The sequence below is a fragment of the Pteropus alecto genome, unplaced genomic scaffold (genome assembly GCF_000325575.1).
Source record: "Pteropus alecto unplaced genomic scaffold, ASM32557v1 scaffold94, whole genome shotgun sequence".
Taxonomy (NCBI): domain Eukaryota; kingdom Metazoa; phylum Chordata; class Mammalia; order Chiroptera; family Pteropodidae; genus Pteropus; species Pteropus alecto.
Genome location: NW_006437736.1, coordinates 10,283,390 through 10,296,677, shown reverse-complemented (window position 1 = coordinate 10,296,677; position 13,288 = coordinate 10,283,390). Strand labels below are relative to the sequence as shown.

The window sequence follows — 13,288 nt, the reverse complement described above, 5'->3', positions numbered from 1 at the left end:
GTCCTGTCATTATATACCTTTTATTACAACTGCAGTGCAGTTTAATTGGCAGATTCTTCCCATTTAATTATAAGGATATTAAGTAATGCATTTATTCATTCCTATATTCATGCAACAAGCATTTCTTCCTCCCTACACTGGGTAATAGAATACAAATGTGGTCTTTGAAATCAGATGGTCCGAGTGTAGGTCATTGGTTCTCCACTAATTAAAGGTGGGTCAAATTATTTGAATCATCAGCTTTCTTATCTAAAAAATTGGGTCGACCATAATAAGATTGATATGAGGGTTAACAATCTTTGTAAGGCACTTCCCACTGTGCAGGGCATGCACACAAGTGCTATGATTTCATGAAAATGAATTCTCCTCCACTCCAAGGACGTGAAAGTAGTTGGAATGGAAATATGAATACGTAGAGCAACTAGGGAATTCTAGCATGGCATGCAAGTACAATCTAACGTGGTCTCGACTCCATAGGTGCTAACAGAATTTAGAAAAAAGGAAGGCCTTTTAGAGAAAGAGAAGACAGTAGCTAAAAGGCTTCTCCAAGCAATGTAGTATCTACATTCTAGCAATGCCTTTGTTCAGTATTTTTAACCTGATGAGCATCTCCCTGGAGTCTACTGATAATTTAGGAACCTACAACATCTGTGCAGTTTAAATAGGACCAGGGCCCAATCCCAAAAACGTGTCGAACACGATTTCCTATTCAGTGCGGTTAAATAGGACAACACCCATCCCTGGGCTTTGATTCATAAACTATGTGAACCTAACTGACACCGGGTTGTCGCCTTTTCACATAGCACACATGGTAGAATTTTTGTGTATTTGGATTTGTTCAGGGTTCTCGTGTCCAGAAATTCCAAATTGGATTTTTGTCATTAGCTTGTCAAGCTTGTGTTAAGCCCACTTAACAAGATCTGCCGGCGGAATGTCTTTTATGTTCTGTGGCCTTTGTACTTAGTCTTCAGCTACTTGCAACTGTGGCTGAGAAGTTAATGAAGTTACTGCAGTGCTCGCTTGTCTGCTGCTTTTGAAAACACACCTCGTATGTGTTTGGGTATTTAAATTCTGTTTTCTAGCTTTTAGGGTTTATATCTTTGTGGTGCATTCAAGTGCTATGGAAATAAGACCAGATGGATGTGACAACCAGCCATTCAGGAAATTACATACACATTACATTTCAGAAAACCAGTGTACATATGTCTATCTGGATGCGCTCGTATGCTGGAGTATTTTTGCTGCATCCAAATGGTTGGGGTTTCCGTGAAATAGTTACCTAGAATGTCAACTTGAGAATTCCTTTCAGAGGAAAAGCATGGCCTGCAATGAGCCTTTTGTCAAACACGGTTGAATGCGGGGACAGAGTAAAGGTCACTGCATTTCTCAAACTTCCTTTAGTTTTCTCCATCACTACAGACATTATGTTATACATTTGTTTATTGTCCATTATTCCACTAGAATGTAAACTCTATAAGGACAGGTAATTTTTTTTGCCTTGTTTAATACTGCATAGTGCTTGGCACATAGTAAGTGTGCTAAAGGCGATAATGAATAAATTGGCTATCACTGAAATAATGAAATGCAATTTAATTCCCCTTTGTGGGAAAGCCAGCATAACATGGAGGGTTTTTATCTGTTAAATAATGAACACGTAACTGTGAATAATAATGATGATGATCATCATGCCTAACAATTATATAATATCTACTATGTGCCAGGCACTGTTCTAAGCACTCACAAAAACCTTTGATGCAGGGGACATTATTCTCCCTATTTTACAGATGGAGAATCTGAAGCACAAATATTTTGACATCAGAAGCCAAAATTCAAACCCACCAGCCTACTATTCTACATCTCAGATGTTAAAATGTGGCTTCGAGGGTTTGAAAATAAGTCATCTCAGGAATTTATCCATCCTTTCAATGAGCACAAATCATCAATGATCTATTTGTTCTGGGCTATTCTTAAATAAGCTATTCAGTTCAACCAGGTGGTGCAAAGACAATTACTCCCACTTTAAGAAGTAGGAATCTGAAGAGGCCATCACTTTTCCCATCTTGTATTTACTCTGTTCATTGATCTGCCTACCTGCTTGCTTTTCTGTGGATAGGGGAAAAGAAGAGATTAGGATGATAAATGCTGTAAATAAATATCTCGAATTTCTGTGCTCATTAAAATGTTGTGTTCATAAGCCTAAAGAATACTGTCAAGTTGGATGGAAAAATGGGTACTGGGAACTCTACCTTGGCTTTCTCCTGTTTACTCAAGTTTCATTCTTATTGACACATATGGTGATAGAATGTTCAAATTTAGATTTGAAATCAAAACATATTATGGAACTTTTAGCAACAAATGTGCCTGTCCAATTGAGTTTTATTAAGCTGATATTAAAGATTAGTTTCTATACCTCAGCATAGACCACCTGTAGTGGGATAGGCTTCATCCAAAATGAATGCCAGAGAAATAGAGAAGCCAAAATAGAATCATAAATTCCCTGCAAATTAGTGAAAATCACCTCCAGACACGTAATCAGGGAGTGGACAGTATGTAGAATGTAATGGCTGATAAATCTTCAGAAGAAAGGCATAGTTTTCAGGGATGCATTTGTATATTGGGGGACAGAGTTCCATATCCAGAGGGGACATATCATCACTCGAATTGAGAATTATGTTCATTACTGGTGTATTTCCCTGAAACCTTTCCTATTGTCCATCCATACAACAGTATGATTTTTACCAATTCATTTCCATGACGCCTCCTCCAATAATCCAGGTGACCAAATCAATCTTCCGGCATCCTTTTTCCTCTCAAATTTATCAGTTCCATGAAATCCCACTCAAAACTAAAATAGTTTTTTGGGGGGGCTTATATAATCCTATTGATTCTTTTTATATAGTATGGGTTTATATGTTATACAATCTTGATATTACCTAATATAATAGGATATCAATTCAAACCCCTACTAACTGAATAAGATAATTCATGCAAAATGCTTAGCGATAATAAGTACATGGTAACAAAATTCAATAAATGGCATCTATTAGTAGGCATCTATTACCCGTATACATATTCAAATACATTGAAAGAAAATTGGAGAAATCAATTTTGAACAAGACCTTTTGGATGAGACTATGATTTTTCCCATTCAGGGTCAGATAAACAAAATCTTATGATTATATTAAATCATACTCTTAGACTTTATCATTATATTATCTCTTGTCTGTTTCCTCATATCTTCCCTTTCGTATACTATGAAATCAACTGGCTCTCATTTGACCATCATTGTCATCATGATGATGATCATCATCATCACTATAACTGTATCACCAGAAAACACTAACAATATTTTTAGAGTATTTTACAGCTTATAAGGCACTTCCTATATGTTTTCTTCTTTTCACAACCCTTCATACTTGACACTGCAAGTACAGAGGACACAAATCATGTTACTAATTTGGGATAGATCTAAGATAAAGAGTGATTCTCGGATTGTACATCATAATGATAAATGGGAGATTTTTGCAATTATTAGCATTGAAGAGAATTTTTAATAATACCTGCAGACAGGCCTCCTACCCTTAGAGAACAAATTTTGGAAAGAACTTTTTGGAACTAATCAGTTATTGAACCTGACCTTAAGGAATGTAGATATTCTCTCTTATGTCTCTTTCTTTATCACCTCCAGTTAGTGACTTTGGACATTGACTTCCAGGTGTCCCCAAGCTCTTCTAGTAGGCAGAAAGGGAAGTGGGTAAATCAGGTATAGGGCTAGGAATAATTGCTTTTTCATCAGGATTGTACTATGGCAAGGTCAGAAATATACCAGGTTATGAATTTTTTTGGAACAGTTTTAGATTTACAGCAAGATTGAAAGGAAGATACAGAGATTTCCCACGTATCCCATGGCCTCACATATACATATCTTCTCTCATTACTGATATCACTCACCAGAATGGTACATTTTTTACCAAGGATGAACCTACATTGACACATCATAATCACCCATAGTTCACAGTTTACATTAGGGTTCACTCTTGGTGTTGTATATTCTACAGGTGTGGACAAATGTCTAATGATATATATCTATCATTATAATATTATAAGGAACATTTTTACTGCCCTAAAAATCCATCTTTTCCTGACATTCCATTCCTGGCAACCACTAATCTTTTTTCTGAGACAAATGTCTAATGATATATATCTATCATTATAATGTTATAAGGAACATTTTTACTGCCCTAAAAATCCTCTGTGCTCTGCCTATCCATCTCTTCCTGACATTCCATTCCTGGCAACCTTTTTTCTGTGTCCATAGTTTTACCTTTTCCAGAATGTCATATAGTTGGAGTCAAACAGTATATAGCCTTTTCAGCTTGGCTTCTTTCACTTATTAATATCCATTTGAGGTTCGTTCATGTCTTTTCATGGCCTGATAGCTCATTTCTTTTTGGCACTGAATAATTTTCCATTGCCTAGATGTACCACAGTTTATTTATTTATTTACCTACTGAAGGACATCTTAGTTGCTCAGGTCATGGAATTTGATGAGGAAAAAAATCCTAAGGATGAACAAATTCTGCTAATCAATGTTTCTAAACTGTAACGCTACTATAATTCTGTATAAATTTGTCTAATAGCTTTAGAACTGAAGAAGAGATGGATAGGGCATTGTTTTTACAAATAATTTGTGTCCTTTGATGTGTTAAGAAATGGGAATATGCCAGTTTCTTATTTAAATAACAGTTTATCAGGTGACACAACATTCTGGATAACAGGAAGGACTTATCTGAGGGTGCAATGCTGGGTGCTTAGTCATCGCGGGCAAAGGAGGAAGTGGGCAATGGAAGAGGATGATTTATATGAAACTGACGGAGATGTGCCTCAATCATTATTATCAATTAACTATTTTCATTTTTTCATCTGTGGAGGTGAAAAAAAACTTTCTTCCCACCTTTCTAAGTTCTTTTGGCTGAGCTAATAATTATACTACCATGAGACAGACTAACAGAAGAAGATGTCCAGAGTTTATTATGGATGTACCTGTGGAAATACCAGAAGAATATGAGGCTGGAATACACATTAAGCACTTGAGATTTCTATGCCATTCTGGACAGAGAAGCGAGAGGCAAGGATCTGGGATTTTCAAGGGAAAGCAGGCAATAGTAAAAAGTCTCATTAGTCCACCCAGAAACAATGGGAAGAGTGAGAAGTCCAACAAACAGACTTTGCTAGATTTCTTCCTGTCTGCCACATTAAGTTAATGTTATGATGCTAAAGTAATTCTCCCTCTCTTTAAGCAGGTTTTTCTATCTGAATGCCTTTAGGCAGGTGGTGGTGATGGGGGGGAGGTGGTCAAAGGGGTGGTAAAACTTTGGTTCCTTTCACATCACATAGCCCAAATTCAGATACCATCTTCATCCTTGAACTTGTAAAGCTTATATATGAGACACATGAACATTTTTATTTTTTTTTTATTATATTCCCAAAAAATGTAAAAATATTAAAAATTACTGATTTTGTGTGTGTGTGTGTGTGTGTGTGTGTGTACGAGATTTAATCTTACACATCTATGTTTTTAATCAAAGCAATGTTACTGTCAAAGTACATTTTTGTGACTGGCTATTTCGTGGCAGTGGAAGTAAAGGAAAAAAAAATATTTTGAGCATATGTAAAACAAATGAAAAAATAGTCTACTGACTGAATTTTAAAAGTAACCGATGGAGATTGACCTGAAAGGTTATTTTTTATTTTATCAAGCTCTAACAACAGTCTTTAATGTCTGAAAGCAGAAACTTTGGGAAGAATGATTTGGGAACATCAGCAAAACAGAAAAAAATTCAGAGTTTTCAAAGAAACAGGCTGCCATTTCCTGGCTACTCACCTCGAATGATTTTAAACCCTGAAAACATCTGCACATCATGAGCATTAAAATGAGGCCCTGCAAGAAGTCAGAATATCCCTATGGGAGCGAATTGATAAAGCCTTAAATTCTTTTTGGATTGCAGAAGAGAACATGTTTTACCTTACCATATGACTGGTAGAGCGTTGAGAATACCTTTTGTATACATATGTATTTATTTGATTTGTGAAACAGGCCCTTTTCCTTCATAGCCAGAAGGAATCATTCTCAGAAGGCATGCAGGCAATCAAAATATTTTCAAATCCTAAAAGCCAAAGAAACACTAGCTATGGGTTTACTTACTTGTGTGTTTCTTTCCAAACATTTTTTTTAAACTGGCCCCAAAGGGCAATAACTAGGCCTCTATTAAGTTCAGCAGATAAAAAAGATGCGGATTAAAGGGCATTCAGCAGTTTTTTGTCTGTCTCAAGACAGATGGTCAGTGAGTTAAGTTTAAACAGAAGAGGAAAAACATAGGACTAATATTTTATGTTCATGCAAAGCAGCCAAAATTTTCTGAGCAACATGCTTATTACAAACTAACTAGGTAGCATATTTGTCCAGAAAACATACGTGTGAGCGTTTTTCTTAGTCGCCATCCCCATCTCAATCTCATAACTATGTGTCAACAGTATGCTAGGTCTTAATGCAGCAATATAAACATTCCAGAAATTGATAGGTATTATTTGCTAGAAAAGTAACTGTTCACATGAAAGTAGGTATTGGATACTAAAGGGTAGGTTCAAGACCTGAGCTCCACGGAAAGACAATGGAGTGACATTTGAAACTCCAAGTTGGAGTTTCAAATTACTACAGAATTCAATATTTTGTAATGAATGTTTCCTTTCCCACTTTATATGTCAAGAGACCAGAACACACGATGTTTGTTAAATAATTAGCATCAAGCAAAAGTTCAAAGTTGAAAACAAATAGAGAAAAATCAAATGGTATAATTTGCAAAGGACCCTTTCTTAGTGTTCTAGATACTGTATTGACAGCCATTAAAAATAACTAAATATTAGAGGAACTAAAATAATGTAGATGGAGTCCAAAACACATCGACAGTGTTTTGTGTTCCAATCTGGGCCTTGTTCGGGGGAATTGACCTCTGTCGGATAATTTAAGGTGTGTTTGGCAAATCTTTACTTCCTTTGAATCATATAAAATATTCATGGGTTTCTGTCAGTTGCTGCAAAGTTAAAAATTAAACCACTGCTCTTGGCTTTATGAGATGAAGTATTTCCATACAATCTTTATATTCTTGACCTTATTATTTCCAGTGCGATTTATACTACCAGCTTCTTAATCCCATGCCACGTGGATCTAGACCAAGACATCATATTTTTTAGTATATCTCCTTAATAAATGTCTTTGGACCATATATTTATCCACATACATGCAAAGGGTGAGGGATGGAAAGTAGGCTTTCCAAATTCCAGGCACCCCAAATGAGGGAGTTTTCACTGAAACCATGAGGAAAGTGAATTGAGCTACTTTTATTGCTGAACACCTACCATATTCCACATGGTTTATATATATAACCTCTAATTGTCACAACAACCCAGAAGAGGAGACAATACCACCCCGATTTTGTAGAAGAGAAAACTGAAACTAATTATTTAATGAACTTTTACAAGGTTACCCAGATCAGATTTTTCAAAAGAGTGTCGACTCTAAAGACCATATCCTTCCGCTTACACCACTACATGCCAGCTTACTGCTTGAGAGGCTGAACCAATCTGAAATACATAAAGAACCAATGGTGTTCATGGTCCATTGTTAGCAAACGCTAAGCCCTCTCCCACTTTCCAGTTAAGGCTCCTCAGTCCTCTCAGGAACTGAATTACCAAGCCCAGCATTTCTTGTGCCATCTAGGGAAACACAGAAAGTTAGCTAAGGGTAGAAAAAGTAAGAAAAAGAGGATATTAGATCTCTCTAGTTGGTGATAGCCCTTAGAGGAAGTTGAAGGAAGATACTTGTTTTCCTGTAATTTTTTTGTGTGTTTCAAGAACAGGGGTGGCAGGAGGGGAAGGCAAAGAGAGAATACTGATGTGATAATGAGCAAAGGAGAGTTACTTTGGGGGTTATTTCTCCATTTCCCTGGTCATTCCACCTTTCACTGAATGAGAATATTCTGTTTGGCTCTCAGGCTGGAGTTGTCATGCGAGAAGTATATGTTAATTTTATATTTTCTCATAACTTTCTTTTGGGAATAAGCATTTTGGTTTTCTGCTGTTTATTATTTCAAAGGCATCTATATGCTAATATGTTTATGCTAATTATTTTCATGTTTCCCCTTAGGTTATGTATGCTTCATATCACCCACCAGGGAGGATCATCTCTCATGAAAACTTTCAAATTTGATTTTGAAAATTATTCAGAAAAATTTAAGCCATGCTCTCTCCCAATGTAGGAAAGAATATGCTCTAGAGATTCCTATAATTCAAAGGAAATGGACTGGGATAACATCTGAGTTCTCATGCTACCAAAATCTTCTTGAACAGGTACCCAAAGCATTTAACATTGTGACATTAAAATGTTGGAAGAATAACTAAAATAATAATCTAATAATAGTTTTTAGAAATTGCTAAATTTCAGTATTTGATCCAGAGAAAAGGGAAAGGTTGTTTTCATTCTCCACAGCTTCCAAAGGTGTGTTAACTGCTTCTATTTACTATAAATACTGTATTTTAATTGTATGTCATTGTTCCTTAGCATCATTTCTAGAAAGTTAATTTAATGATATTAATGCCTGAAGCTGAGTTTCTGCTTACAGGAAGAATCAAGTAAAAGAGGAACTTCATATAATAAGCTAGCTTGGTGTTTTCTTCTGGCTTTTTCATTACAGAGAATTTTTTATGAGGTTGTAATTTGTTTTGAGAGTAAGTTGCATTTAAAAAAAAAAAAAAACAGAAGTTAGCCAATTAACTTGTCTTAAAACTATTTTTATTTCAGTCATCTTCTTTTGAAGATAACCAAGGCTAAAAAACTGATTCCTCGACATGAAATATTAACACTCAGATCACTTTAAAGGGTATTTTATATTTCTCCCTTGGTTAGGAATCGGACTCCTTTTGTTCGCAAACACTTCAGGAGTGCAAAGTAAAGACCCCCATTCCACACTCCTCATTAGTTCTTTGTCCTGCTCTGTGCTTAAGCAAGGAATCAGAAGCACTGAGGAATTCATTAAGTTCATTTTGTATCTCAGCCTCCTCCTTACCTATTCCTCTCTCCACCTTTCAGTAGCTGCACCTAATTTCATTTCTATTTTTTAAATGCTCTTACTTTTAGATCTCAACAGTGCTTCACTCTGTAAGAAGTGCAGCCCAGCTGCTGCTATTTCTCCTCTTGTCTCATTCTGATACCTCTTGAGCTCCAAGGCAGCTTTGTCAGAAGGAGAGTTCACATTCAGGGCTAGAAGAAAAGTCTCCTTCTGAAAGGGGGCCTGACAAGCAAACTAGGCTCTTCTAGTTTAGACAGGTACCTGGACAACATGTGCTGGCACTGCCAACCAGCATTTCAACACTTACGGTCATCACCTCTCTACAAATAAGAAGCATCATTGCCGGGGATACATTTGGTAAATTGGTTAGAATATATGATTGTCAATTAAAGGCAAAATAATATTCTATTGAAACTTGGCTTACATTCTATTGAAATAAAAGACCTGCAATAGTTTATGTGCTAAACCTTGATGACCCATCATTATTTTATTTCCGTTCTACTTATTTACTTGTGACAATAACAAAATAATTGCACTTTTTCCCTTTTAAAGTCATGTTTGGAGAAGGATTCACTGAACATTTGATCTTTATGCAGCTCCAGCTAAAAAGAAACTTTCTCTTCTTGCTCTTTTTTGAACATAATGTAAAGATAATTCAAATAGAAAGCAATTTGCATACAGTTAGACTTCAAATTTATTAGGTGTAGGTGAACCATGCAATCCGATTAAGGAGGCTGCTATGAGTGTCTTATTCTCTTCATGAACTAAATTCTATGAGGACAGGAAAGACCTCCATTAACCACTATTAGCCTGGAACTCGAGAAGGTGGCTGGTTTTCATGGACGTTCAGCAAACGTTTGGTGTGCATGACTCAATCTATATGAGCAGTGAAATTAGGTTCGACACAGTTCCAGAAATGCTGTGTCATATAAGAGCAGTAGCACTTCCGGGTCCTGCAGTTCTCATGGGACATTGTTAAAGGCACATGGCTTTGAAATAATAGGGACCAGATTTAGATAAGCCTGGATTTGAGTCCCACATCACTACCTACTAGTTTTCTGACCTGGATGAGTTTCTTGGCCTCTTTGAGTCTCATTCTCCTCATGGAAAATATGAAAGAAAAAAAATCACATTTACTTTATTTAAATTGGCTGTGAGGATTAAATGAGATAATATATTTGCATGGTGCTCACATCTAGTGGATGCTCAGCTAATGGTCACAACTTCTATTATCATTATTAGTTTTACCCATAATAATACTTTTAGGATTATATTATCATTACTAATGATATTAATGATTATATGAAAGGTTCAAAATTTTTTCTTATGAAAAGTTTAGGTAGTGTAAATCAAATGTGGACTTTTTAGATTAGATGTTTCTTCTTCTAGTGGAGCGGGGCCTATGAAATGAAGACGTGGAAAGACTCGAGTTTTAAGAGTGATTCATTGGCGGCCTCTACTCACAGAGTTTCATTAAACACTTTTTTGTTTGTTTGTTTTGTTAAATCTAAGATGCTGCACAAGGTGAAAAATTTTAAAGCCCGCCAATTTTTTTGCTCATGTCTAACTAATTCCAAATATTCAGGTAAGATAGAAAAAAAAAGTCCCTTACAACCTAGATATTTTGCCTCTCACTTCCAAGAATTCAAATGTCTATCTAATGAGCTGGGGTTTTCACTTTTCTTTTGGATACCTCATATTATACAAGCCATTTTGTGATTGGTTTTTCATTTTGCCAGTAGTGGTGGCCTTATTGGTAACGGGGTACAATTTGAAATTCCTGAATTTCATGAGGTGTGGGATTGCTCAGAATGAAGGCTTTCAATAGGAAAAGACATCGTGCTGGTCAAAAAGCCACAGTAAACTGTCAGGCCATCTTCATGGAGCCAGAACATATGAGAGCCTGTAGTTGGGTCTCAAGGCCATTAAAAAGTTTTTGCCTTGCTGCTAAACAAGAGAATAGTAAATAGGTTTGTTATTGTCTCCAAAACATATGGCTCCTCACAGACAGAAAAGTCAGATGTTAATTAAACATTTGCAGGGTTAGAATGGATCATTTCATTCTGTATTGAAAAGTCAGCTTTGACTTTTAATTGCATGTGAAAAAAAAGACCCACAAATGTATTTGCTAACAAAGGTTCTTACTGCATACAAGTCGGTAAAAAGAGAAATCTTATTTTCTTTGTATTTGGAATGGCTCTAATTACAACAGAGCTTTCTTTAAAATACTATCTTAAGTATATATTTATATGTTCCATTGAATTTTCACCCTTTCCTGTGGATTTCCCTCTTTCATGAAACCATCCCTCAAAGGACATGCTGACAATAAGTTAACATCCATACCCAGGTGTATTTTAAGGTGTTTCATTTTAAATATTCACACGTGAGTTAAAAGGTAGCATCATTTACTTTTCACAATGTATAGCATATAGTAGAGGCTAAATAAATAGCGATTAAAATAAAATAATATTATTAGAATTAGAATATTACCTTCCCATATTTCATTTCTGTTCTGTCCTTTTTCAGTGAGGTTCGTATGGTTTCTTTTACAATGGGCACAATTTGGGATTGTTCACAGTCACAAGAAAACGAAATAAGAGAGATTTTCATTTATAAGATTGCCTTTCTCTTATCTACTGGTCTTGCCTCCCAGACTGTCTGTCTGTCTCTGGAAAGCAAAGTCAATAAAAATGATTAGAGCTGGCATCTCACAAATGTACGCCCTTAAACCATGAAGCAGTAATGCTGTGCAGGAAATATTTTTCTGACCTTTTCAAATTGCATCCAACTGTCTCGGGAATTTCTCAGTGACTAGAGGTAATAAGGTTCAATCCGTTTTACTGGCTGGCTTCAAATTTAGTTCCTCCGAATCTCTAACTTATCTATTCTTTGCATCTTGGCTCTGGCATCCATTCAGCACCAAAATCCACGCATCTAATCTTTTTTTTTTCACCTTCTCAGGCTTTGCTAAAGGATCACACTGTGGAATCTACAACCCCTTACCATCTCTTCCAAAACAAAATATTAGCATGGGAAGGTTAGTGGTCATATTGTCTTTCAAGAAGCCCTTATTGAATTAAATTAGCTTTTAGATTTTATCTCCATCTTCTATCTCAGTTTCGACCTATACAATTTGTGCCTCAGTAATCTTTATTATATCAAACTTCTCCAACATAACTACACCACGGGCACTCTGTAGAATATTAAAGAGGCAAAAAATATGTGAATTTCTTTTGTGTTAGATTTATTTCGGTTTTTCTTCTGTGAGTCCAAATGCAATGGACCCTCCCCCCCCCGCCCCCCACTAAGGAGAGGAGTCAGCCAAGAGTGGCATGCTAAAAGGCAGCTGGGCGGCCCTATTCTTCACTGTGTTCTCTGAAGGGGAACAGAAAACAGAAGCTGGGGACATATTTCTTGACCTCGTGAAAGTATTGGATGTCAAGAAGCCTGACAAGGAGTTAAAAAGCTTGTCTTATTTTTCATATTTAGAGCATCTCCATGCTGAATGTGATTCTGGGGAGATATCAGTGTTTCCTCATTTGTAGGACACGCCACATTCAACACACACTCTCTTCCTTTGCTCCCAGTCACCGCCTTTGTGCTGCCTTCTGCGGCGGTGATTAGAATCTTGGCTGGACGTCCCTGTGGTCTGTGGAGCTTGGAGCCTCTTTCCTAAGCCTCTCTGCTCATGGGCAAACAGCCACCAGGAGGGGAAAATCTTTTTGAAGTCGCCCTTCTAAAAGTCTGTATTTGCTTGTACAACAATTGTCAAGTTTGGTCATCACAAAATATTTGGCTTTATAAAAATGAGATCATTTCAAACAACCTGATTTAGAAAATAGGTTTAGAAGGAGGAGGATGAAGAATAGACATTTTTAATTCGCTGCGGTGTATTTTTTTTCTTAAAGGAAACTGAGTACAGTTGGTCCTCCATACCAGCGGGCTGTCATCCATGAAATTCACCAACCTCAGTGTTTTGAGAAGTAGCTATTTTGTCATTTGAAATTCAATTCATCTTGACCATAGAGTCACAACCCCAGTGATGTCTCCTTACCAGCGAAGTCTAGTTTGCTGGTGTGAGTGGAGTTGAGGCGTTTTGGCAGTTTCGCATCATCGGATTTCCCCAATATTTGCAATGCAGCGTAGTGTTTTTCCCAGCTGGG

The 13,288-nt window shown here is 36.6% G+C and overlaps 1 long non-coding RNA gene across 7 annotated transcripts in view; it reads left to right on the top strand.

The window, feature by feature from the left end:
- Positions 1-13,288, top strand: part of LOC112481894 — a 64,293-nt gene that overhangs the window by 46,285 nt on the left and 4,720 nt on the right. For all 7 annotated transcript variants that reach the window (XR_003047110.1, XR_003047106.1, XR_003047108.1 and 4 more), the window contains one exon: positions 8,204-8,406. This is a non-coding gene — a long non-coding RNA (uncharacterized LOC112481894). The remainder of the gene's footprint in view (positions 1-8,203; positions 8,407-13,288) is intronic.